This window comes from Eubalaena glacialis, chromosome 8 (assembly GCF_028564815.1).
Source record: "Eubalaena glacialis isolate mEubGla1 chromosome 8, mEubGla1.1.hap2.+ XY, whole genome shotgun sequence".
Classification (NCBI taxonomy): domain Eukaryota; kingdom Metazoa; phylum Chordata; class Mammalia; order Artiodactyla; family Balaenidae; genus Eubalaena; species Eubalaena glacialis.
This window is the reverse complement of record NC_083723.1, coordinates 104,518,681-104,545,831: the sequence shown is the minus strand read 5'-3', so window position 1 is coordinate 104,545,831 and position 27,151 is coordinate 104,518,681. Positions and strand designations below refer to the sequence as shown.

General features: G+C 41.5%; 1 protein-coding gene and 1 pseudogene across 1 annotated transcript in view; one reads left to right on the top strand and one right to left on the bottom strand.

The window, feature by feature from the left end:
* SND1 (staphylococcal nuclease and tudor domain containing 1) overlaps positions 1 to 27,151 on the bottom strand; it is a 429,076-nt gene that overhangs the window by 298,150 nt on the left and 103,775 nt on the right. The window lies entirely within an intron of this gene.
* On the top strand, positions 2,080 to 3,804 carry LOC133096438 (rhotekin-like; annotated as a pseudogene).

Here is a 27,151-nt window from a genome sequence, read left to right as displayed (position 1 = left end):
GCCGTGTTTGAATAAGCACTAGTGTGGAAGTGACTGCCACCCCAGCATCCTCCTTCCTGTGGTCTGGCCATAAATGTCTTGAACCCTTGATCTTAAGAAATACCTACTGTTTCAGACTACCCACTGCACTTATATGTCTAAACGGCACAGTGACACAGTCTCTCCCCTTAATTTACTCACTACACCCATATATACAAGTAATACTACTTTCACACATTTTACTTAACCCTTATAATTATAGGCTTTTGCTACACTACGCCCAAGAAGGTGAAGACTAGGAGGATAATGATGTGCTGGGTCATAGGAATATTTTATAAGAAGATTCCTATTTTGCCCAGGAAACCGCATACTGCATAGTCTCACCTCCAGGACACAAAACTGCAAACACACTCCACATCTTCTGTTTAAACATCACTGCCCCACATATTTCCCGTCTTTTTAAAAACCACCACCACCACCACTGAATCTTACATTAAACAAGAAATATAAATTGTTCGTTTCCACAGATTATCAAAGTTGGCACGTAAAAATCATGAGGAAAACTAGCAGATTCATTTATTTGGGCAAAAGTTACCCCTTGCTTTTGAAGATCAACCCAAATAAATGAATTATTCAGATTCCATTAACTTTTGCCCTAAAACAACAGGACAGGGGCCAATGAGATGACGATTTTACGACAGTTTAACCAAAAGATAAAATGGTCAATATAAATTCATGGGCTGATTAGAAAGCGGAGTTAGAAACATCTGTTCGCTATATAGACCAGTAAATTTCTATTAAGATGATACAGAATGGGGCTTCCCTGGTGGCGCAGTGGTTGAGAATCCACCTGCCAATACAGGGGACACGGGTTCAATCCCTGGGCCAGGAAGATCCCACATGCTGCGGAGCAACTAAGCCCGAGAGCCACAACTACTGAGCCCGCGTGCTTCAACTACTGAAGCCCATGCGCCTAGAGCCCGTGCTCCACAACAGGAGAAGGCACCGCAATGAGAAGCCCGCGCACCACAATGAAGAGTAGCCCCCGCTCGCCACAACTAGAGAAAACCCACGCACAGCAACGAAGACCCAACACAGCCAAAAATAAAAAAAACAAAGAGTTGAGTCCTTTAAAAAATAAAAAAGATACAGATTATAATCCTAACAACGTTCAGTTTCCTACAAAAAAATATTTCTAGTTTCAAAGGAAAAGTGAACCAGTATGGGAACACTTGTATTGCATCACTCAAGGTTTACACAGGGTACCAGTGGCATCTTGTTCATACTTGAAGGTCAGTACACTAAGTAGAGTTCTTCCTGCCTACTGTCCTGTGCTCTGTGATTTTTTTTTTAACTGTTTTTCACCTTGAACAAATGTACAGTTTTCTAGCTGTTGATCTTTCTTTAATTTTTGTAATTCTACACTGCAGTCGAGACTCAAACCGGGATATAACATGAGAATAAATTTATTTTTACTCTTCAAACTTTAGTAGCTGCCACTCCTTAGCAGCATTATCCTGGGAAAATTTAATCAAACTATCTGTGCCTCAGTTTCCTCATCTATAACCGGGGAGCATAAATCCCTTCAGTCACATACTGTTACAAGAATTAAATCTACAGCACCTGTCAAAGACTTAGAAGCAGCATTTAGCACACTGGGAGCCATCAACAAATATTTGTTACTGCTATTCAAACCTAAGCCACTCAAGAGTTCCAAGTAGCAGCAGCTAGCAACTTGAGGAAACGTGCACATGCCTTCTAACAATGGAACCAACGCTCAGGGCCATTCCAGCCAGAGCTTTCACACCTCATGGAGGGCCCACCAATGTCCATGTTAAAGCCCATTTTCACTTCAGGTATGATTAATCTTCTGCACTAAAAAACAACACGAGTGTTTTCTCACCAAGAAGTTCTTGAAGTTCGGTAGGCTTCCAGAACATCTGTATGACTGTTTCAAAGCAGCAGCTTGCAGAATGAAAAACCAGGGTTTCAACAGTTTTAAAAGTATGGTTTGAGTCGAGGGACAGAAGCCTACGGGACAAGGCAGAGCCGGGCAGCGCGGGGAGTGCTGAGGGCAGGCAGAAGCACGGGACCGCCAGCATGTTCTCCGGAAACCACCGGAGCCGGGTCACTGCGGCCAGGGGCTCCGCCCTGGAGATGCAGTTCAAACACAGCTGCTGCTGGCTCAGCCTCTTCTGCGACCCACCGGAGGACACAGTCGCAAAGAACGCTACACCATGAGACCCGGATGAGGGAAGGGGCCCGCCAGCTGCCGGTGGCCTGCTCCCAGCCAGAGCGTGCTGGTGGGCAACAGCCGCACCCCCGGCTCCACGGGCGAGAGGCAGCGGCGCGAGGCGGCGCAGGTGCTGAAGAAGACAGGCCAGCGGCCTCCTGGCAGCGGGCCACCTGCTGAGTGCTCCCCCTGCCGCGGCCAGGTCTGCACTTCTCACCTCCGGATCCCACTCATGTGGAAGGACACAGGAGACTTCAAGAACGAAGGCGACCTGCACCGTCGGGCTGTGCTCTTGCTGCTGCAGACAGGGGAATGCACTCAGGACATGGAGACGATCCTGGCGGACAGGACCCTCACGGCCATCTCCTCTCACAACAACGTGCTCTTTGCCGAGGCAGGGCCAGACTCTGAACTGCGGCTGGAGTTATATGGGGCCTGCGTGGAAGAGTAGGGGGCCCTGGCTGGAGCCCCAAGAGGCTTGCCACCAAGCTCAGCAGCTGCCTGGGCTGCTCCTCGGGGAGGCGTGCGCAGGCATCGCTGGAGACAGCTAGGGGCTCGGCAAGCAGTCCCATCTTGCTCCCCACCCCAGCTGCTGGTGGTCCTCGTTACCACCGCTTGGCTCATACCACTCTCACCCTGGCAGCGGTGCAAGATGGGTTCCACACACATGACCTCACCCTCACCAGTCATGAGGACCCCGCCTGGCTGCCCCTTGATGGCAGCGTGTGTTGCCGTCTGGTGGCTCAGCCTTTCTGCATGACTCAGCCTACTGCAGGTGGTACCCTCAGAGCGCAGCAGGCTGGGGAGCTGCAGGACTGGGTGCGAGTGCACGGAGTCTTGAAAGGCACAAACCGCTTCTGTTACCATCAACCTGAAGACACAGACACTGGGGAGGAGCCGCTGTTTACTGCTGTGATCAACAAGGAGACTCAAGTCCGGGCAGGGGAGCTGGACCAAGCAGTGGGCCGGCCCTTCACCCTGAGCATCAGTAACCAGTATGGGGAGGATGAGGGACACACACGCTTCAGGCAGAGAGCTGGGGAGCCCTGCAGAGCTGGACGGAAGCTCTGTGGCAGCTTTTCTTTGACATGAGCCAGTGGAAGCAGTGCTGTGATGAAATAATGAAAATTGAAACCCCTGCTCCTCGGAAACCACTCCAAGTACTGGCCAAGCAGGGTTCCTGGTACCATGAGATGGTGACAGGTGATGCTCAGGGCTGAGTAGGTCTGGGGCCTAAGCTCTGACTAGCCCCCTCCCCTCAATCCCTTCCTGGTGCCACAGCTATTGAGCCGCTGGATGACATCACAGCAGTGACAGACAGCCTGGCCCAGCAGGAGGGCACGAGGCTGGAGACGCCCCCAGCCTGCCCTGCTTGGCCCCTGCTCGCCTGCTTCAGTGGCCCCAACCCCAGCCCAGCCCCATTCCCTGTCCTGGAGGAAATGCCAAATGGTCTCCCTGGATGCTGTCCCCCCAGACCACTCCCCTGGGGCTTCTCGCTCGGTTGCCCCTCCCCCCCCCCGAAGCGGTCCCCACAGTCTAGAGGCCTCTGCAGCAAAGGTCCACCCCACACTTGGCTCCAGTCACCAGTGTGAGACGGTGTGCTGGCAACAGGATCTGGCCAGAAGAGGAGGTGATCGGTGTGCAGCTGGGCTCTGGATTCGGCGCTGTTTGTAGCAGGTTGGCCAGCTTGGCCTCCCCTTCCTCTGCTGGACTGCGGATAGACTGGGGAGGGGGAGCAGAAGCCCCTTTTAAGCTGTGGTTGCCATGGTGCTGAGGGATTCATTCCCAGGGCTGGCTGGGACCCCCTAAACCCTTCCTCGGAGAAAACTGGAACCAACACTGCCCTACCTCCCTGCACTAACCAGCTTTGAGGATGGCACTGAAGAGCCCTGGGAGGGAACGCACCTCCCCTGTGACTCCCACATTGACCATTAAAGTTATTTAACATCAAAAAAAAAAAAAAAAAAGTATGGTTTGAGTTGGGCTGGAATGAGTTGGCACACCAATCACTCCTCTGTCAGAAGAGTTGGTTTCTAAAAAGCACTTTGGTTAGTTCAACCAAGGCATTGGTGCCAATAAACTTCCCATTGTATCTCATAACTAAGCATTAAACAAATAAATGGGGCATAGGATGGAGAAAGATTTACGATTTAAGCCTACCTGAGGAAAGACAATTTACGAAATAAAATGATCAATGTTCTAGAATTAAAAAGTAGTTTTACAAAATAAAATGTATTGAAAATATCTAAATATAGAAAAATAAACAAACAGTAAAAAAACCCCATCTGAAAGTCATGCAAGAAGATACACATATAGAGCCAATAAAATAATTCTACTTTAAAAGTAATCAAAGAAGATGAATGGTTTACATGAAGGGAAATCAAATGTAAATTACATGAAAAACACATTCTTACTAGTAATCTTCTATGCAGATGAAAACAATTCTAAAGTCCAGTTAATCTAGGAAAACAAAAATATTGACGAAACAAAAACTCGATTATACGTAGGAAAGTTTAAATATTTATGGGGTACAGTCTGAAAATTCGCTTATATACCTTTAACCTATTAACTCACTTTGTGGATATAGTTCTAAAATAAATAATCCTAAATAGGAAAAAAAGGACATGTTTAATGCTATTAAGAAAAAAAGAAATCTAGAACATGGACATAACTAGAAAATAGTATATTTGCTTAATGGAATATATGTGTGTTTAAAATTAAAAGTGCCATAATTCAAGAAAAATGTGCAACTTCCATTTCCAACAAAGATGAAACAAGGACCAAATCCACCCTCCTGCATAAAATCAAAAAAAACAAACATTTTGAAACATGGTTTTCAGTAAGATAGGTAACAGGCAACAGAGAACAGTGATCCCTAAGAGACAGGACACAAATGAGCCCTACAACTGCTTACTGCCTAGAGCTGCTAGTGGGAATGGACAAGGGTTTGGGGGAGACCAAGCCTGCTAGAGCTCTTGGCACAAAGGACCAGGGTGGAGAGAGCAGCACAGAGAGATGACTTCTGAGATGCGCACAGGGCCTCTCCTGAGCACAGTACTGATCAGCCCAGGAGTGTGCTTCCACCTGAGGCCAGGGGAAGAACCATGGCAAAGCATTAGAAGCAACAGTGCCTACCATCACCATAATGACCCAACCATTATACTCCAGGGTATTTATCCAGGAGACAAGAAAATATACATCCATACAAAGACTTGTACACAAATGTTCATCAAAGCTTTATATATAAAGAGCCAAAAACTGGAGGCAACTGGAAACAGCCCAAATGACCACCAGAGGTAAATGGATGGCTAAACCATGGTATATCCATATGGTGGAATACTACTCAGTAAAGAAAGGATGAACTACTGATACAGACCACAACACAGATGAATCTCAGATAATTAGACTGAGTGAAGGAAGCCAGATTAACAAGAGTAGATACTGTATGATTCCATTTATATAAGCTCTAGAAAATGAAACTAATCTATAATGAGAGAAAGTAGATCAATGGCTTGGGGGTACATGGGAAGGGATAGAATGGGGCACAAGGAAACTCTGGGTGGTAATGAGTATGTTCACTATCTTGACGGTAGTGATGGTTTCATGGATATATATACATTTCTCAAAGCTTTCCAAATTGCACACTTTAAAAATGTGCAGTTTTCCTGCATATCCATTATGTCCCAATAAAGCTGTTTGTAAAAATAGACAAAACGCTGCGATTTCCCTGGTGGCGCAGTGGTTAAGAACCCTCCTGCCAACGCAGGGGACACAGGTTCGAGCCCTGGTCCGGGAAGATCCCACATGCCCAGGAGCAACTAAGCCCGTGCACCACAACTACTGAGCCTGTGCTCTAGAGCTCGCAAGCCACAACTACTGAGCCCACATGCTGCAACTACTGAAGTCCGCGTGCCCTAGAGCCCCTGCTCCTCAACAAGAGAAGCCACCGCAATGAGAAGACCGTGCACCACAAAGAAGGGTAGCCCCGCTCACTGCAACTAGAGAAAGCCCACACGCAGCAATGAAGACCCAACTCAGCCAAAAATAATTAATTTTAAAAAAATAGACAAAATGTGGTTTCATGAACAGTTATAAATATCAGAATATAAACTAACACGTATACATTGGCCACCATCATATGATTAGAGAGATCTACATAAATGAAGTTTGTTAAGGTCTTTGGAGTTTTTACTTTTGTAAAAATTTACACCCACTGAGTTTATCTAATTTAAACGGCCATTCTTATTTTCTAGAAACAAGAGCTAGGAGACAGTTTGCCCATGATCATATGAAAAGGTCACACAAAAGAAACAGACCACACAACTCGTAAGATGCCAATCTCTGTTCTACATTACATTCTACACACTTACAGAATAACAAGATTATTGGGAAAGAGACAGCTCCTTCAGAAGAGTTGTAAACCAGGGAAGCTAGAGCAATTTCACTAGGGTACCCAGGGTGTTCCCAGGGGTGAAACATGAAGGGAAACCCTGTACACAGGTGGGACGACAATGTGTGGAAATTACCCCAGTCTCAGCATTCAAAGCAACCTTTCAAAAATCCAAGTTAACATGCCTTGACATACATGATGTTCACTTAAAAGCCGACTGTGTGGTTCTTGTTCAAAAAAAGGGAAAGCCATTTTTCATCACAAGACATAAAATGTTTAAAGAAAAAGAGGGGGAGCCGCAGGTATGCATTTCCTAGGGCTACCATAAAAAATTACCAGACACTGATGGCTTCAAACAACACAAACTTACTCTCTCCCAGTTAAGACCCCAAAGTACAAACCTCAGAGTGCTGGCAGGGCCATGCTCTCTCTGAAGGCTCTAAGGCAGCCTCTTTCCAGCTTCTGGTGGCGGCCAGCAATCCCTGGCAATGCTCAGCTTACAGCTGCATCACTCCAATCTCTGTCTCTGTCACAGGGCCTTCTTGCATCTGTGTGCACCTGATCCTCTCATGAGGACACCAGGCATTGGATTTAGGGCCCAGCCTCATCAGGTATGACCTCTTCCTAACTGATTATCTGGAAGTAAGGTCTTCACAGATCTAATGTCATAGTCATAGGTTCTTAGTGTTACAACTTTAACATATCTTTTGGGGGGTTTCACAACTCAACCCACAATAGGGGGACAAATATCTAACATAGTAAAATTCTCTTCAAGGAGACAATAACAAAGCAGAGTGAGATTTCAGTTAATGTATCAAGTAATATTTTCACTTCTAAATAAACAGCTGTGGCCATTTCACATTGAACCAAAACACCTCAAAATGGCTAACAAAATGCAAAAATTGGTTTCCTTTTCGTTTTTTTCCAATTTGAAAATTATATTTGCAACAAACATCCCTGACCCGTAACTCCCTCTGATTAATAATATTTTCATTAACAAATATACTGCTTGAATTTGGGGGGCTGAGACTTTTTTTTTTTTTTTAAACAACCAGAAAGGAAATAAATGAAACTTTTTTTTTTAAGTCAGATGTTAATTTGCTTGTAAGGGGTCTTGTCCTTTCAAGCCATCATCATCATATAGGCGTTTTATGATCTTTAATATAATGTGTGTGTACTGGTACACTTAATTTACACTTATGCACAACACTATTGTTACAGTGTACACATACATTCTTACAGAGCTAAGAGTAAATGATTTAACCGCAGCTCAAACATTCTTTTCTGCTAGGTGTCTAATGTGTACCAACCATATAAGCTTAGCATAATTCAGAACATAATAAAAATTTGATTCCTATCCTCTAATTTATAAATGAAAAAAGTTTCATTGTTAAATAGTAAAATGTATGTATTAACTGAAACTGATTAAACCCATCATATCACTAAGGAAGAAACTGAAGACTAAGATACAAGTCACCTGATATTCAAATGAACTCTCAGAGATGGACAGATGACAGAGGGTTCATTCTGCTTTCAAAGCATGTCTCTGGTTCATACGCTTTGCTTGCCAGACAGTGCCTAGAGATGTCTGTTTAGTATATTATTTGGTAATTAAAAAGAGGAAAACTACATGTTTCATAATCTGCTTATTTTTAGGCAGCATGTAAACAGCAGTATCAAAACAGCCCCCATACATACCTTTTTAACATTTGCCAGCATTGTGGCAGCACAGAATAGGAACTGGGGGGATAATTTTTTGATGATTTCTAATGATAAGCAAAATATGGTTAATGTTTTAAGAGTGGATCTAGATCTGGTATAAGCAGACACCAGATGTGATACAGTCCATTTTTTCCTATCGTAAGAACTACCATCAATAATGGAAAATATCGGGGCTTCCCTGGTGGCGCAGTGGTTGAGAATCTGCCTGCCAGTGCAGGGGACACGGGTTCGAGCCCTGGTCTGGGAAGATCCCACATGCCGCGGAGCAACTAGGCCCGTTAGCCACAATTACTGAGCCTGCGCGTCTGGAGCCTGTGCTCCGCAACAAGAGAGGCCGCGACAGTGAGAGGCCCGCGCACCACGATGAAGAGTGGCCTCCGCTTGCCGCAGCTAGAGAAAGCCCTCGCACAGAAACGAAGACCCAACACAGTCAAAAATAAATAAATAAATAAATAAATAAATAAAAAATTTTTAAAAATAAAATAAAATAATGGAAAATACCTAAAAACATTATACCATGTTTTAAAGACATACATAGAGAGGCCTCTCTAGAACTGAGGTCAAAGGCCACTACCTACAGTAAAGATTTTGCAAGCACAGGAAAATATTCTTACAGAATGGGTGAGGAAATACCAAACCTCTGTACACATGTTAAAGTATCATGCATCTGAGATACTTAAATCTAATTCTGACTAGTGAGAAAAGTCCCCTCAAGGTCTAAGTCTCTAAGATTCAAGGACACAGCTACCTCTCTTATTTTCTCTTGGTGAAGGTAAACAGCATTAAACCTAAATGAGTTTTCACTGAAATATATGCTCCGCTCCACTCCTCTCCTCTCACGTCCCTCCTGCATTGATTATATTTGTGAAGACTATGCTTCCAGTGCATTTAAATTAGACACCATCTTTCCCATCACCTACAATTCTCAAATGTCACATAAACTCTGAAGTGTTACATAAATTGTCCAGTGGGTAGGAAACCACCAATGATGAACAATGAATGACACATCTTTTGAAGCAAATGGCCAGGTCAGAACCAGAAGAACTCAGGTGTTCTAAATATACTAAGCAATTTACCAAGTCAATAGAAATAGAGGACAGTGGGGATTAGAACCAAATGATGCACAGTAGAGCTATCATATTTAATTCAATCTAAGATGCCACTTATTTTAAGATGCATTATTTTATACTCCATTAAAAATAAAGCCGTCAGTTATGACTAGAAGTTTTGTTCTGAAACCAGATGTTAAAATTTGCGGATGGGAGAGATACATCTTTTAAGAATTAAGGAAATGTGGTATGTTTCCAATAAGGGCAAGTATTGGCAAATACTACCTCATAGCTATTCCTACCCCGAACGTTCACTATGTATCATTCATATCAATTATAATCACTCAACCAGCAAGTGGACCTCAAATAGTTAAGGCTGTATTGTGCCAACCATATAGAAAAGAACATAGAAGGCGCTCAACTAGCTTACAGCTTGGCCAAACATCACCTATCCAAATCACTTACACCAATCTAGGGAAAATAAACTTATATTTGGTCCTTTGGGAAACCAGTAGCATGTGGATGCCAAGTATTACCCTTGTGGCCCCAAGCTGATCATTTACTTTGCATTAACTCAGGGTGAATAATGATCAAAAGGCAACTGGCAGAGACACAGCCTCCAGCTGATGCATGATCCTGTGACGACATTATTAGCAAGAACCATTTCTCTTGCACCAAAATACTGAGTCCAGATGTCAACCTGGTGCCTGGAAAAGATGCTGCACAGTGACAGCTGTTTGATGCTTCCATGCTGAATAGCTGCATTCTGACCAGACACATCCTTTAACCAATGAGATATCAGTGCATTCATAAAGAAAACATTACCAAAAAGAATTCTGGCCACCAAAATTAAATTAGCACACACTTCTTTTTTAATCTGCTTAAGTCATAATAAATAAGGGGCAGTTTTGCAGAAAGATGATAAAGGGACTACTGCATTTTATGTAATTAAGCAATAAGCATATAGAAGCAATTAAGTGTAGAGCATGAAATAGCAATAAGCATTCAGCACAACACAAATTACTCAACACATTCATTTCACCACACTTTCTTTTCAATGGAAAGAACTGGTGACCTAGATAAAGCACTGAATTGAAAAATCAAAAGAATTTAAACAGCAAGATGCAGTGGTTAACGTACAGCCCTTGAGCCAGGCCTGGAGCCTATTCCCAAGGGTTCCACTTGCCAGCTGTTTGACCTTGCACAAGCAACCTGACCTCTCTTTCCAAGCGCAGTTTCCTCACATGCAAAATAAAGGTAATAAAACCCTCACCTCATAGGACTTTGGCTTTGTGCGGAATGAATTAGATAACGCAGGAAAACGCTTACCCAGTGCCTGGCACAGGGAAAAAGGTACAAAATCGTATGTGCTCTTTATCATTAGTACCAGTTATAACACTATCAAGCCATGTATTTCCCAACCCTCAAGCATCTTTCTTGCTCTGAATTTCATTAGTTCTTTGCTTCTGTGCCTCTAACATTTTTATTCTACCTTGCATTGTCTTCATTTGTATCATCTTGACTCAACCCACCCCATCAACATCTTTTAACATCCCTCCCCCTCAGTAACTAATATGACATCAAAAAATATTTAAGTTCTATAGCGCTGATAAAGAAATATCTGGGCAATGAATGAATGAAGCGTAAGTGAAATAATTCTGCGGGCTTGAGACCTCGTATCCACTGCCTGGCATCCTGTACTCTGACGAAGGTGAGTGGCACAAAGCTGGGAGGCGAGGAGGGCCAGCGGCAGCAAGAGGTCCAAAAGCATTTCCATTACCCTCCATTCAGAAGGATGCCTCTACATAAATGCTTCAACTCAAAGGAGACACTAATGTGCTTTTGTGGAATTCTGCCAGTCTGACCCATAAATATCCTTATCAGGGAGAGTCAAAAACTATTTAATTCATTACAGGCTGAGAGTTGAAAAAGCAAGAGAGGATTAAGCAATGCACACACCAGTAGTGAGCTACAAAAGGGCACTGTTCCAGTTAATACAGCTGCCTCTGCAGTGGAAGAGGAATAGAGAAGATGCAAGATACATTCACATGGAATTCCATATTAAAATATATATACACATATATACAAAGAAAGATTAAAAAAAAAAAAGAATCTGCCAACATTATGTAAGTAAAAAAGGAAAGACATTTCAAAGAACCCTCTCGGTAACAAGATGCATGGTATGAACAGACCTGGACAAGGAATATAAGCTGGTTAGAATATACCTAACAAAACAGATACCAGGGAGGAACTGCCCCCCAAAATACATAACCAGAATTAATTGGGTATGTTGCTAGAGAGAAATCAAAACAGCCTTCAGAAGTCAGCCATCACTCAATACCCTAGGGTAGAAAGTCACCCTGTAATGGCACAAAGGATCCAACAGAGCTGGGCGAACATGTTCACAGCCCACCTTGGACAAATGAGAGCAGACCTGCCTGACCAGTGCGGACAGCCCACCATCCTGAAAAAGCAGAGCTCAACACTGCCACTTCTGAAAAAACACTCTAACGCTTCTGGGCCTCTGGAAACCAACCCAAGCCCTCCCTCTTGACCACTGTTAGTTGTGGGTCTGCAACTGACACGTTTTCACCAGCAGTACCAAGACCTTGTCTATCCCCGTTTCAGTCTCCTTCTGGGATTTACTTCTCCAGGGGCAGTTCTTTATCAACTTCAGATGTGCAATGAAGACAAAGAATTTGCCTCCAATACATATTTAACACACTGGAATACAACCGTTAAGTCTCTCAGAAAGAAAGACAGGGGTTGGGTTGGGTGGAGGTATAGATATAACTTTAAATATTGCTAGCTTTCTATCCCTGTTCCCTCCCAATTCCACTCAGAGAAAAGACTTGATTTTAACCTGGTCCTGACCATCCTGAAGCACTACTTTCTGTTTGTGCAAAATGACAATAAAGAGATTTTTAAGGATAATTTTCACTATACACTATTTTTCTCTCATACTATGACCTTAGACTCTAGCTCCCAGCAAGAGACAACAATTTGCCTCTTGACAAATTGAAATTTTTTTAAACTCCCCTATATTTTATTATACTGGCTCAGAGAATATGAACACCATCTATACAAGTTTGAAACCAGAGAAAAACTATTCTTCCAACAAAACGAATGTTCACACAAAGACAAGACACCACCTGCAAATCTTTTAGTTTTATCCTTTTGTTTAAAGTTATTCCTCAAATATCAAGATCATAAAAAAACCTTTGTTCTGTAATAATCCCCAATGATTCCACTCATATGGCCAACTAACAAAGCCACCATATAAAATGAGATTATGGATTGCAGATCAAGATGATCTCAGTTGAAATCTTGGTGCCTCCTTTAAAAAAAAAAAAAAAAAAAGAACCTAGGTAACAAAGAAAATTGGGGGACCATTCTGAGTCACTGAGCATACCCAGGGCAGTTATTTGCCCCTCTAATGCCTTTGTAATCCTCTCGTACTAGAGGGGTTATGCTCTGCCTCAAGTTTGTTATGAAGGGAAACTGATACAAAACCAACATTTAGGTCCTGAGAGAATGAACAAGGTAGAAAAATAGACAGTGAAAGGACTTATTAAAATCAGAGAACCCAAACACTGGCCAACTGAGGAAAGCTGGAGGGTGTCAGGCTGTTAATGAGGTGCTGAGAGAGAAACAAGGCAGCCCATCTCGGACAACTATTCTAGCTCAATACATGTCCCAGATTACACTATAGCATATTCACTTTCTCAATCCAGTTTTACCGAAAAATCCTCTTCCATGTTGTTCCTTGAAGCTCTGCAAGGAAGAACGGGTCTGAAGAGACTGAATGCTCTAGAAAGGAGGCTTTAGATAAAGCCTAGTCTACAAACAATTGTGGCTGTGTTTATTGTCCTTTCCCTTCCCACACCAAAACCAACACTTGCAGGCCCATAAATTCCAAGTTTTGAAGGCAATTCCAAACATAACACTGAAAAACCATAAACTCCTGTTCATTCCTTAGAATTAGAGAGAAGAGGAAATGGTTGGCATTACGAACCCTATATGATGCCATCATCATCCAGAATTTGTGTCTTCTTGGTCTCCAGCATTATTCATGGAAGATAGCTAACAGATTTGTTAGAATCATTATTAGAACCTAAGAGTTATTAGAACCTCATTAGCAGAGTCCAATTACAGAGAGAAAACCATGCTCTTTTAGCTGAATATTCATACCAATGGAAAAAAATAGAGCCTTCTTAATCACTTTCATTATCAAAACAAACTCCCTGATGGAGCCTTTTAACTGGAAGTCTACCATGTTAAAGACATTTGCATTTTATCAAACTATATTGACAGGGCCAATAGAAATAGCTTCTAGCTCCTAGCTTCACATCTCCCAAATATGTGATGACATCTGTAGCGATCCACTGAAAAATAAAACAGGAAGACCAGGATAGGAAGCTAGGCCCCTAGCACACAAGCATCTGGTTGGAAATCTCACTGAGCTGGCAACCAGTCTTTCTCCAATCATCTTTGTTATGTTAAAAAGAGGGAAAGGATAAAGAAGAGAAAGGAAGGGACCAGCATCACACCTAGTTTCACAATAAAATGTCCCAAAGATAAAGGGATGTCATTTACTAACAAATGAGCAAAAAATCAGAAGCAGTACTGATGTGTATGAGGAGATGAATAGGTTTGCATGCTAGACATGTTCTACCCAAGATAAATGTGTCTCTCCCTTTCTCTCTTACACACACACACTCTAAACGTGTAGGGTGCCACAGTGTTATTGCCATGAGCTATATTTTGCTATTTATAGAGGTTATAAAAGTACATAGCACTTTACAAACCACAGAACATAGGCACTAGAGCCTGGAGGAACTCAGCTTAAATTAGACATGGACAGAATAGTGAGGAAAACAGGAAAATATTTACTTGTACCAGATTCTTGGCAAGAATAATTCTGGGAGGCAGTAAGAAAGGAACTATTAAGCAGTGATCTGTAGGAGAGTTCACACAAACCAGAATCAACTCATCAGTAATCCAAAACCTTAACTCTTGAAGGCAAAGAGTTGATATCATCATAGCAATTCTATGGCAATTTCCACCTCTGGAATTGTAGTTGTTTAAACATGAATTTTAGTTGTCTAATATATGATGCCAAATTCATCCAAGTAATATTAAAATGTGAACGCTGAATAAACATCCAAATACTTAGGCAAGAAAAGAAAAACAAGTCAAAAAATGATCTTATGGTCTGGGTAAACTGCAAACCTAAATTCATTAAGTTCAGCTCTTACAAGTGACGGTTACAGAATTTCCATCAACTAAGGAAGTCATCAAGTCCTCTATCCTCCTAGATAAGTGAAAGATCTGGGCTTCTAAAATGTCTATGAAGTATTTTCCAAGAAACAAAGAACTAAAACACCAGAAATTCTCTCCACAGAGAACACAGACATTCACAGTGTACCCTCCCATCACCTCAATGAGCCACAGCTCAGGAAGGCCTCAGCCTCACAGGGTTTAAGGATTTAAGGTTGGACCTTCATTTAGTGTTCTCTACACTTACCAGGGATTCAAGCACGATGGACAGTTTACAGCACTGAGTTTTATTACAAAAGACTTGATGGTGTCGCACAATTTTGTGATGTATTATTATTCCCACTTTGCAGGGAACTTGAAGGACTTTCTCAAATACACAGTAGGTGTCTGGGAAAGACATGAGCCAGGCCCTCAGAATACCAACCACAAATACTTTCTTCATGACCTCTATTCCCAAATAACACCATAACCAGTCAAAACCAGGCAAGTTCATTTTTCTAAAGGCAAATCAGAAGTGCTCAGTAGTTGACTATCACGTAGAAATCAGCAATAACCTAAGGAATCCCTCCACCTCTGAGGTCACTGAGGGCATACACAAGTTTCTTGGTGCTACCTATCTATAAAGTACTAGACAGTCCAATATGTTCATGGTGTGTTCTTAGGTATCATTTGTAGCCAATATTGAAAAGAAATCACCTGATTCTGACGGTCTTTTCATAAATTTCTCTTTAGCCTACCAAAAATTACTAATTCATTGCAAAAAAAAAAAAAGAATCAGGCTTTAATCTCCTCTCATTCATCAACAGTGACATCAGCCCCCTTCTCTATTCAAGGGGGAAACCATCTGCAATAGTTCTGCCCGATTTCCCCTGGAATTTTAACTTCCACTGCCTGCTTTCTGAACCCTCAGCAATGGGAGCAATTTACCTCCATCAACTTCACCAGTCACTGTTGCAATTTAGCTAAGACATTTCCCAGGGGCCCATTAGAAAAGGTTGCAATTTGAAAAAGTCACATCTGATCCTACAAACCAGTCCTGGAAACATCATTTGGTACCAACAGATTTTTTCTGATCCCAAATTCTTCACTTTGACACAGAAATGCAACAAGGAAATAAGGAGAGGATTTCTGAAAATTCTCTCAAATATATAAACATTAAAAGACATTCTGGGGACTTCCCTGGCAGTCCAGTGGTTAGGACTTCGTCTTCCAATGCCGGGGGTGCAGGTTTGATCCCTGGTCAGGGAGTTAAGATCCCACATGCCTCAAGGCCAAAAAACCAAAACATGAAACGGAAGAAATATTGTAACAAATTCAATAAAGACTTTAAAAATGGTCATCAAAACAAATCTTAAAAAAAAAACAGACATTCTGATAAAAACCACAGCCTGCTCCATGCATGTTAAGGTTCTGCTTTGCTTTGGTTTTGTTATTTGACTCTACACCAAGCAAACCGAAGATGGTGGCCCAGGGCAGAGGAAGCCCTTGGCAGCATCTGCAATACAGCAACATCAGAAACTCAGTGAGGATGTGAAGTTCCTTCCAGAGTTAAGGACCATGAAAAGCCCAATCGCCCTATTAAAGTACTTCACACAAGGGCACACACATTGCACCTACTCAGTGGAGCTAACCAAAAGCAATGTGAAAGTACACATTATGTGGAAATGGGCAAAAGGGTGGGAGAGAGCTCTAGCAAAAGAAACGAAACACTTTATAACGATAGGTAAAAAGTTAGCTGCTACCTTCGTTACTGTTGCAAAAGCCATAGTGTTCAGATTGGAATTAAGTCTTATCCCATAAATAATTTTATCATTATTTGAAATTAGACTTAACAGGCCTTGATAATGTATTTTAGTAGGTCTCAATCTGCTTTTCTAGGATACTGGTGCTTCTCAAACAATGTAGAAAAAGTGTCATCACCACTAAAAATAATGTTACCAAAAATTAAGTTAGTAACTATAATAGTCTCAGTTTGAGATTTTCATCCATATATTTTTCTTTAATAAAAGTGTGTTTATTATAAAATGTCAAACGGCAATAGATCAATGAACCAATATTAACTTAATATTACTATTAATTACTATGAATAGAATGCATACTTTGGTGCACACATATGCTTGACTTTATATAACTTACATATAGTGTGTTCTCTACTTGGAGAATTATCCCAAATCAAAATGATGGCATTAAATATTCCTATGTACTATGAGTTCTAGGAGGTTTGCCACCTGAACATGTTTGGGAGCCAGTGCTATATTTATAAAACTTAATGGTGGCAGGGTCCCACGTGTTTACGAAAAAAAGCTCACATTAGATATTAAACAAGGGACTCAACAAGATAACATGATTTTAGAGTCAGTATTTCTCTTCTCTGACAACAGGGGTAGGCTAAAGATTCCGGGGATTCCTTATCTTCCCTAAGTATAATTAGAGAAGGCATTTGCTCTTTCGGGCTATTACTTTCATCTAAGTTTCAACAGTAAGGGAACAAAGTAAGTGGACTGTCAGAAGATATTGATTTACAGATGATACTTTTACTTTATCAACAGTACCACCCACAATCTATAGCCACACACACTTCAAGCCAAAAGATTTCTGCAAGGTTCAGGTAGTACAATCAATGTGATTTCCAATGTTACTTTGGAAATACTGTTGTTTTAGAGCAGCGGTTCTCAAAATGTAGACCAAAGACCCCTGGCTCCTCTCTTTTCTTCCATCTCCAACTACTTGTGTGTGAGGCTAGAATTGCTTCAAAAATTTCAACCAAAACAACATATCAAAACAAAGAAAATGCAGAAGCAGATAGGATTCCAGCTGTCTTCTATTAAGTCACACAGTAAACAGATTTGCATAAAAAAGTAATGTGTCTCTCCTCATTTTATGGAAAACAGTTATTTCTCATAAAACTTATGTTAACATATAATGGGCTTTTTAATGAATTAAGTATTTTTAAATGTCTCAGTTTTCACTGCTAGTACGTACTGAATGTATCAACAGATATAAAATAAACAACAGCTTTTTGGCCCCTCAATATATTAACATATAGGAGCCTTCAAACCAAAAAGGTTGAGAACCACTTTTTTTTTTAGGGGAACTCAAAGATTAAACTCAACTAGTTACTGACAGCATAAAAATGGCCCAATGCAGGAGAGCCTTAATGTGAAGCTCCCTCATCAAAAATCTTTTAAATAGAAGAGTCTTCTACATAGACAAATCTAGTAAAAAGAAATCCTTCAGGGAAATCAAAACGAAAAAGTTCACCTTACTCTTTATCCAAACAATTATTTAATGCTGCTCTAAAAACAGTTCTCTTTCTGTCTCACCCTATGCTCAGGTTTTTGTACAATTATAATAGAACAAATAGAACAATCTTTGCCTTTTTGATCACTTAACATTGTATCCTAATCTTCCCAGTAGAAATATAATCTTTATAATTTTGATACAGAATTAGAATGCATAGTTATATATAAATATAAAAATTCAAACTGTACACTTAAGATTTTACTGAAAGTAATAATTCAATTTAAAAAAAATTTTAGGGACTTCCCTAGCGGTCCAGTGGTTGGGACTTCACCTTCCAATTCAGGGGGTGCGTGTTCAATCCCTGGTCGGGGAGCTAGGATCCCACATGCCTCACAGTCAAGAAACCAAAACATAGAACAGAAGCAATATTGTAACAAATGCAATAAAGACTTTAAATATGGTCCACATCAAAAAAAAAACTTTAAAACAATTTTAATGGACCATTGATATTCAAGAATTTACTTAAGCTAGCCTCTATTTCTGGCTAGACTATTTCTACTTTTTCTGAGGGACTGTGCTACAGTGAACATCTTCAGATACAAAGCTTGACTCTTCCTTTAAGTCCTTTCCTTAAAGAGAGCTTTAAGAGGGTGACGACTCTGATACAGATTATGCACATCTTATGAAGCCACCCACATCTTGAGCCAGTTTGACTGCTTGGTCCCAAGAGCAAAGGATATTACGCCATTGCATATCCAATTTCTTTCACCATCATTCCTTGAAAATAAAGAGGGTTTTATAAACGTGAAACCACCATAAGTTCAATTTAGAAGTTGCTTAAGAGTGTCAACCTTTCTGCGGATGAGAGTCAGCATCATGTATCAGCCTGGTGTGGAGTTCCGTCTGAGCAGCAGACAAAGTCTAAGGCAAAGTCTTCTCTCTGCCAGACTAAGCTGCCTGGTACATTTACATTACTGTTATGAGCTAAGATGTCCCCCCAGATTCATATGTTGAACCCCAGAATGTGACTCTATTTGAAGATAATTACCTCTTAAAAGGGTCTAAGTTAATGACAGTACCTAGGGTAGGCACTCATCTGATCTGACTGGTGTCAGCGTACGAGGTGAGAAGCACACACACTAGGGTCACACACATACAGAGGGATGACCATATGAAGAGGAATTAAGAGGGCAGCCACCTGCAAGCTAGGGGGAGAGGCCTCGAAGAAACCACCACCAACACCAACCTTGGATCTGGTACTTCCAGCCTCCAGAACAGTGAGAAAATAAATGTATTGTTTAAGCCATCTAGTCTGTGGTATGTTATGGCAGCCCTAGCAAACTAATAGTTACCAATCTGATCCCTAAGGACATTTCCATGCTCCTCCTGATCTACTCCAAACCCTTCCATTTACAGATAATGGAACCAGGCTCGATGAGGTTAGGTTTCACCTGAGACCGCAAAGCAAGTGGAAGATCAAGAGAATCTAGATCTCTTCTCACACGAAAGCGCTTTCCACTATCCTAAAAGAACAATTAGGAGACTCCTAGATATTTCTGAGCATTAATATCAAAGGTCTGCAATTCAATCTTAAATCAATTTCTGGAACACAATTCTTGAGGACACTCAAAAACAGCCAATAGTTTTGAACAACAACAACATATCCAGGTGCAAGCCTCTGCAGAATACTATACCAACCATACTTGCTACACAAAAGCTGTGCCTTCAAAGAAAAACTGAAATAGGATAATTTAAAAGAGACATGAGGGCTTTGAACAAGTAAGAGGAAGGACTTGCTTTTGGCAGGGAGATGAAACTAATTTTAACAGCATTCAGGGGAAAAATGGATGTTGAATAAGGTCAAACGGCTAGTAAGACCTAGTTTTGAACCATGGATGAAGAAATTCGATCAAAAAGCTAAAGACTTAGGGACTTCCCTGGTGGTGCAGTGGTTAAGAATCCACCTGCCAATGCAGGGGACACGGGTTCGAGCCCTGGTCCGGGAAGATCCCACGTGCCATGGAGCAACTAAGCCCGTGCGCCACAACTACTGAGCCTGCGCTCTAGATCCCACAAGCCACAACTACTGAAGCCCGTGCGCCTAGAGCCCGTGCTCCGCAACAAGAGAAGTCACTGCAAGGAGAAGCCCTCGCACCACAACGAAGAGTAGCCCCCGCTCCACAACTAGAGAAAGCCCTCACGCAGCAACGAAGACCCAATGCAGCCAAAAAAATAAAAATAAAAAAAACAAAATAATGAAATTAAAAATTAAAAAAAAAAAAGCTAAAGACTTAAAGTTCCAGTTGAGAACCTAATAGAATGGAAGAGACTGCTTGCTGAGTGTAACAGGAAGAGTTTAAACATGACTATGTATTCCAGATGTTTATGTCTCTGTACATCATCTGTCCTTAGCATGTTATTTCTTTGTTTAGCTTTCCTCCCTTAGTTGAGACTTTCTCAGCCAAATGAGAAAGTAAAGGGCCCCAGGTGAGCTGGTGACCAGAGCTTTCCCACCTTGAAATTCACCAAAAATAATCCACAAAACTACAGCTGGTCAAATGATAGATAAGCATGGACAGCATTAGTTATTAACCCCTCAAGTCTAGGAATTTACTTTACAAAGAAATTTACATACAAATGTTAAAAGCACTTTCCTCCCCCAAATCCTTCACCCCTCACAAAAAAAAATCTGTTTGGGTTTGGGGATGATTAACTTAGTTGAAGTAAGGGACAGTGAGTTGTAATTAGAGGCAGGCAAAATATTCAGGCTCTTCACCATGCTAATCTTATACTTGATGGCCAAAATGGTAGTGGCAGGCGGCCTAGAAAACCATATGGAGATAAGATGAAAACAGTGATTTCCAGAAGTCCTCGTTAAGGTATACACGGAGAGCAACCACATGAGATCTATCTTTGAAATCTTTCTGTACTTTTTAAATGTGATCTAAAAATTATATTGTGCTATGAACACACTGTGATGACGTACAAATTTGTTCAGAAGACAGTTTGCAATTACAGTGCAGTTTCTAGTTCATCAAGTCCATATTGTTACAATATCAGCAATTAGTAAATGCCTAGACACATAGTAGAGTTTGAATTCTTGAAAGGTATGAAGAAACCACCAAAGGAGGAGCTGTTAGACAAAAAGCTGGCACTTTAAAGAACTACTGAATACAGAGATAATTAGGTTAAAATTTTGGAGAGGCTTGTCCCTTAATAGCAAAAAGAAGATAGAATGACGAAACATAGCAGAGAGGTGCCTTTTGAGACTCTTTACATAAAAGTTATACATTAATCTCTTTACTAATTTTTCTCATTAGTCATATATGCACATAGATGACTGTCCTAGGCAAAGGTAGAAAAGTTCAAAATTAATAGTGTTAAAGTCAAACAAATACTTTCCCCTTAATAAGCTATGAGCAGGGGATCAGATTTCTCTAGAAAGTGAAAAAGGGAATGTCTGTTAAATAAAGGTTTCCTATGCATTGTCTTATTCAACCACATTTACTATACAACAACCAGGCATTGAAACGCCTATCTTACAGATTCAGAAACAGATTTAGTGGTGGGCTGGTTTCAGACACCAACTAGCCTACTCCTTTCAAGTCCATTCCTCTTCCATTCAGCATCAGGTCTCCGAAGTAATAAATAAGTAGTGCAAATTAATGAAACCGTAAAGTAAAAAAAAAAAACCAAAAAATCCTCAGATCCATCTACATTCATCTGCGCTGTGACCCAACAAAAGCATTCCTAGGTATACAGGAGAAACAGATGTGCATGTCTACCAACCGCATATACAGGAATGTTTATCAGCATCTTTATCATAATAGATCCAAGCTGCAAACAATCTAACTGTCCAGTAAGAGAATGGATAAACAAAGTAAATTCAAACAACAGAATATTATACACAAAAATCTTATAGGCATAATGTTGCATGAAAAAAGCCAAACACAAAAGGGTAATGTATGATTACATTTAGTGAAGTTCAAGAACAGGCACAACTAACCAGTGTTGATTAGAATAGTGGTTACCTCAAGACAAAAGACACTGTCTGGGAATAGGCACTTTCTGGGATGCTAAAATATTCTCTATGTTGATCTGGGTGGTAGATACATGAGGGTGTACATACCTAAAAATTCATCAAGCTGTACACTTAAGGTTATTGCACCTTATACACATGACTGGGTGTTTAACCTCAATAAAAAGCTTTCTTTAAAAAAGCTTTCAGGGGCTTCCCTGGTGGCACAGTGGTTAAGAATCCGCCTGCCAATGCAGGGGACACGGGTTCAAGCCCTGGTCCGGGAAGATCCCACATGCCACAGAGCAACTGAAGCCGTGCACCACAACTACTGAAGCCCGGGCGCCTAGAGCCTGTGCTCCGCAACAAAAGAGGCCACCGCGATGAGAAGCCCACGCACTGCAACGAAGAGTAGCCCCTGCTCGCCACAGCTAGAGAAAGCCCACGCACAGCAAACATCCAACGCAGCCAAAAATTAAAAATAAATAATTTTTTTAAAAAAGCTTTCAGAAAGTGGCAAAGATAGGCAAAGTAATACCATTTACATTTAAATGAAGAATAACTTAATTGTACTCAAAGTATAATAGGGAAGAACCTTCGTATTCTATTACAAGTTAATCACTCAAGGGGTACTGCCTATTCTCAAATTATACATAGGCCCATCTCTGGGAAGCCTGCCTCCCAGGTAATGAGTGTTAAGCTAACATACCTTTGTATAGCTCACAAGAAACATCCTGACCATGCCCACCTGTGAACGGCTGCAGGAAGGAAGAAATTAACACATCCCCTCCGGAGTCTGGCGGGAAGCAGGATGTTTCCCCCCTCCCCTTTTAGTATAAAAGAAGCCTAAATTCTACCTCGGGGAAGATGGTTCTTTGGAACACTGGTCCACCCATCTTTTCGGTCTGCTGGCTTTCTGAATAAAGTCGCTATTTTTTCCCCCAACAACCCATCTCTCAGTTTACTGACCTACCATGCAGCAAGCAGTATGAGCTTGGACTTGGTAACAGGAGTAGAACCTGAAAATTACTCGATATTTGCACCATTATGTAAATATACTGTTATTTCTCATAGCAGCTGGCAATTCTACCTCTTAGAAAATTAAGCTGTATATCTAATTTGTTTGGGGGCAGGCAAACAAGTTGGAGAAGCCCAGATTTTATGTTGCCACTGTACCTGGGAGGAGATAAGCCTTGGAGGGCAAGACCCTCAAGAGGAATGGCTAAAGCAGAGGCTGGTGGTAAGAAAAATTGAAGACATGCAGGTCTAAGATACATGGGGCAGGGAAGGACACTGGAAGAACTAGGGGCTCTACACTCTGGGAACACAGCTTCTGCTTCAGAAGAATAAAGACAAAATGGGAAACACCAACTAGTATTCTTTAGTTTGTGATTTTTTTTTTTTAACATTATACAAAATGTACTTACAGAACTTACCTGCTATCACCCCCTGCCCTGTGCCAATCTGCTTTAAAACAATACACAGGTCTGAAGTATATAATAAGCTGCTCCGAAAGCAGATGCTGTGAGGGAGGCACCAGGGAGAGAGGAAAGGAGGGCGAACAGGCAGCAACATCACAATTGTTGGGGTGCAAATAGTGAATAATCCCCAAACAGAGTGATACATAAGGTTGACATTATTAGGGCAGAAAGCCTCAATCACTTGCTGCTTTAGATTTACAATGATTTATTAAGTGATTTTTTTTTTGATGCCAGTGCCCTAAATTCTTGATTGCCTGCTGCATTAACTTAGCACAGTTTATAGCCTGCGCTCTAAATGTCTGGATGTTGGTAGGCTACACAAGTGACAGGAACCTGCTACATTGCTACGTTCCTTACCCAAGGTCCTGAAAGGAGAGGCCACTGTTACTGTCTCTGAAGCTCTGAAATATTACCACGCTTGCTGAAATTACCCCACTATCCATGTACTCTGACGGATTCTGAAACCCCCTGGCTCTTACGCTGGATCGTTTTCCATGCTGGGAACACATCTCTCAGAAGCCAAAAATCAGATTACACAGAGTTCATAGGAAACCTCTTCCTTATCTGCCTAAACTAACCCTTTCTCTCGGATGATGCATTCCTTTCATAAACACGGTTAATCAATTCTAGTCAGCAATCCAAGGTTCAACTGCCTCAAACTGTCAGGTTTATATACAAGAATATGAGAATTTGACATTAAAATACTGCAGATCAGAGGCCATAAAAATACAATCCATCTCCCCATAGGCTCCAGCACTCTCCCAACTGAAGACCAAAACTCCAGACAGATTTAAGACAAAAGCTCCTCTAGTTGTAATTGGTTTGTAAAAAACAAAAGTTTATCAACTGCCCACCGGCATCTATTAGCTCTAATACTTCAAAGGCTGATACGATGGCTCATTTGATTTGAGCTCTATAAATCCCTGAACATTTCTATGTATTTTTCCATTCAAATTCAAATGAATATGATTAAGCACAAATGGAAATACCAAACTTTTTTTCAAAATGAATAGGCTGTTCCCATTACCAAACCCAGAGGATGAGTATTTGTGGGGTTGGATACTCCCGTATGGGTGTATAATCCTCCTACATTCATATAGCACTGCAATCCCATTAGCAGCAGGCTTAAATTAATAAAATTGTTTGTCTTGTCAGCTTGTGTTACACGTTGTACAAACTTGTTAGATAATCGGCAGAGGCCTGACAATTCATTATCCTACAGGGAGCCAGTCTGAAACGTGCAGCTTCCCCGCTCAGATGGAGCCACCGCATCAAATGAGAGCAGCGTCTGCAGACAGCTGCTGCACACTCTGAAGGGCACAGACACAGACACTCTGCACACAGCCTACCGTTCCCCAGCAGCCAAAGAGATTTTATATTTCACTCCCAGATACAGAGCACCTACGGCTGCCCGGCATCAGCAGGATCATCTTCTGAGAAATCTCTGAAACAAGACAGATTCGACTTTTGTCTGGTCCTCAGATTGACTGGCAAGGGTTAAAGCTGTGGTCAGATTTTACAGGGGGTTTTAACATCAGTGCTTGGCTCATATTAAACCACCAAATGTTATTCTTCTCCAGCAAAGATGAGGGAGGGGGAGGCGGTGAACCCCACCTGAACAGCAGAAGGTCCTTTCGGTTTCGCTTCCATCAGATGCCTCCACAGGGCAACTGCGCATAGGTAGGCATTTAGTTGTCAGTCCATCGGCTGTAGCAACACGAGGTGTCACTCTTCTCGGGCTCCGTGCTACCCAACGCAAGCAATGCTGCACTGAATTAAGTTAGCAGGAACTTACTTGGGTATCTCTGGTGAAAGGAAGTAGATGTCAGGTGCAGAGTATACTTCTTGGCATCACTTACCCAAAATACAAGTTGGTGGCAGATGCAAGACCGTATTCCAATTGCTTTTTGTAGGCTACAGAGATCATCCCTACAACTCAGCCCCAGAGCTAAGAACAGCTATGCAAATCGGAACAAGTCCGTGAACCCCAGGGATTTATTCAGGTCTAAAAGAAATGAAGCTTTGAGGAAAGTGAAAATGCTAATGAAAATAAGACCCACAACCTGAATACTATTTTCCCTTAGGCTTTTAATGCTTACCATTACTGGCCCATCAGACCAGTGAAAGTTTTGCAGGCCAAAAACAGTTTTCCCAAAGTGAAGAATTATGGGTTTCCCATTTGGGGCTGCAGAAATCTGGCCATCCAACAAGTCTGCGGTTCTGTTTCAAAATAGTGTCCCTTTCTCCCTGGGAGAAGATAATAATCTCCCACCTCACCATCAGGCTTGGCCATGTGGTTTATAAAGCCCTTCCCCACAGAAGGCTTACTTACACACATGGCTGTTCTGGTGAACTTGGGAGGGGCTAGTTAAATCACAATGAGTCAGTGCTTGATTGCCATGTCTCTTTTCCCTCCGATATGATATTGGTAAAATCCCAGATAATGAATGATCCTTCAGCCTGATTCATAGCCATAGCCTACTTATGATGGATGTACGAATGAGAAATAAACCTCTATTATTATAAGCTACTGAGCTTTTGTTACTGAAACAGAATTTAGCTTAAGTGGACCAAATAAAAGCTGTAGGAAATTTGGTCCCAGCAAGGATACTGATGCTACAGTGAAAAGCAACAAAACATCCAGAGAGGCAGAATAGAATCTTCCACAGAATGACGACTCACTTCAGGAAAGCAAAATTCTTTTACTCCACCTGACCTCCTCAACCAGAGTGCCATTTTCACTCAAGAAGATAATCTATACAATTCCAACAGTGAAATCATTTTCTGTCCTCAAAACAGAAAATACCGTGGCACAAAATGACACATCATATTCGGAGTGTCTAGTATCTATTTCATCTTTCTCTGCTTCCTATCTTGCTGTAAGGCTGCTAGATACAATTCACTTCTAATTGATAATCTACTTTGGGCTAAGTGTGAATAAAATATAAACAAATAGGCTCTGAGTTGTCAAGGGGGCTCTACTGAAAGCTAATTTTTAGGAAGACAACTATTTTGGCTCTTCAGCAGTCAAAATTTTACCTTCTCACCATGATCTGGATGGTGAGGTATGACAAAGAGGTAACCATTTTAGCAGGATTCAATTGGCACAAAATTGTATTCGCTGGGCAGAGTTCAAAGATAAGATATAATAATAAGAGTTAAAATACATTTCAGTGCCAAAAAAATTCTTCAGAGCCTTAAGAAGGCAGGATATAACAAACAGCACCTTAATGAACATAGCAACGAGGGAAGGAAAATCCACAGACCAGACTGTTCCACTTTACTTTTGCTTATACATTTTGTGTTTTCTGCCAAAGAATCAGAAGAATACGTCTAGGCACCCTAGGGGAGCCTGTGTTGTCCTGCCCTCATTCCAGCCCTGTTTTACAACCAATAATCAGAATAAGCAAGGCTTTGGAGGCAGGGGGTTGGGAGTTTTGGGGGGGGGGGGCGACTTTTTCAATTTAAAAAGAGAAAAATATCAATTTTCATGCCCAGCACACCTACATACAACATCTGGCTGCCAGCATCCAAGGTTCCAATGGGCCTGTTGTACACGACCTCTGCTCTTGGGGAGATTCAAGAATACTGTTTCCTATTATCACTATGGCTGTTAGTAAAAAATTCCACTCAGATTACCCTCCCCAAAGCACAAAGTACTCCAGTAAGAATTTGAAACACTTCGTTCTGAACCCAGCCCCTTCTACACGAGGCTCTGAGCAAAGACACTTGACAGGATTCGTTATCCAGGAGGAG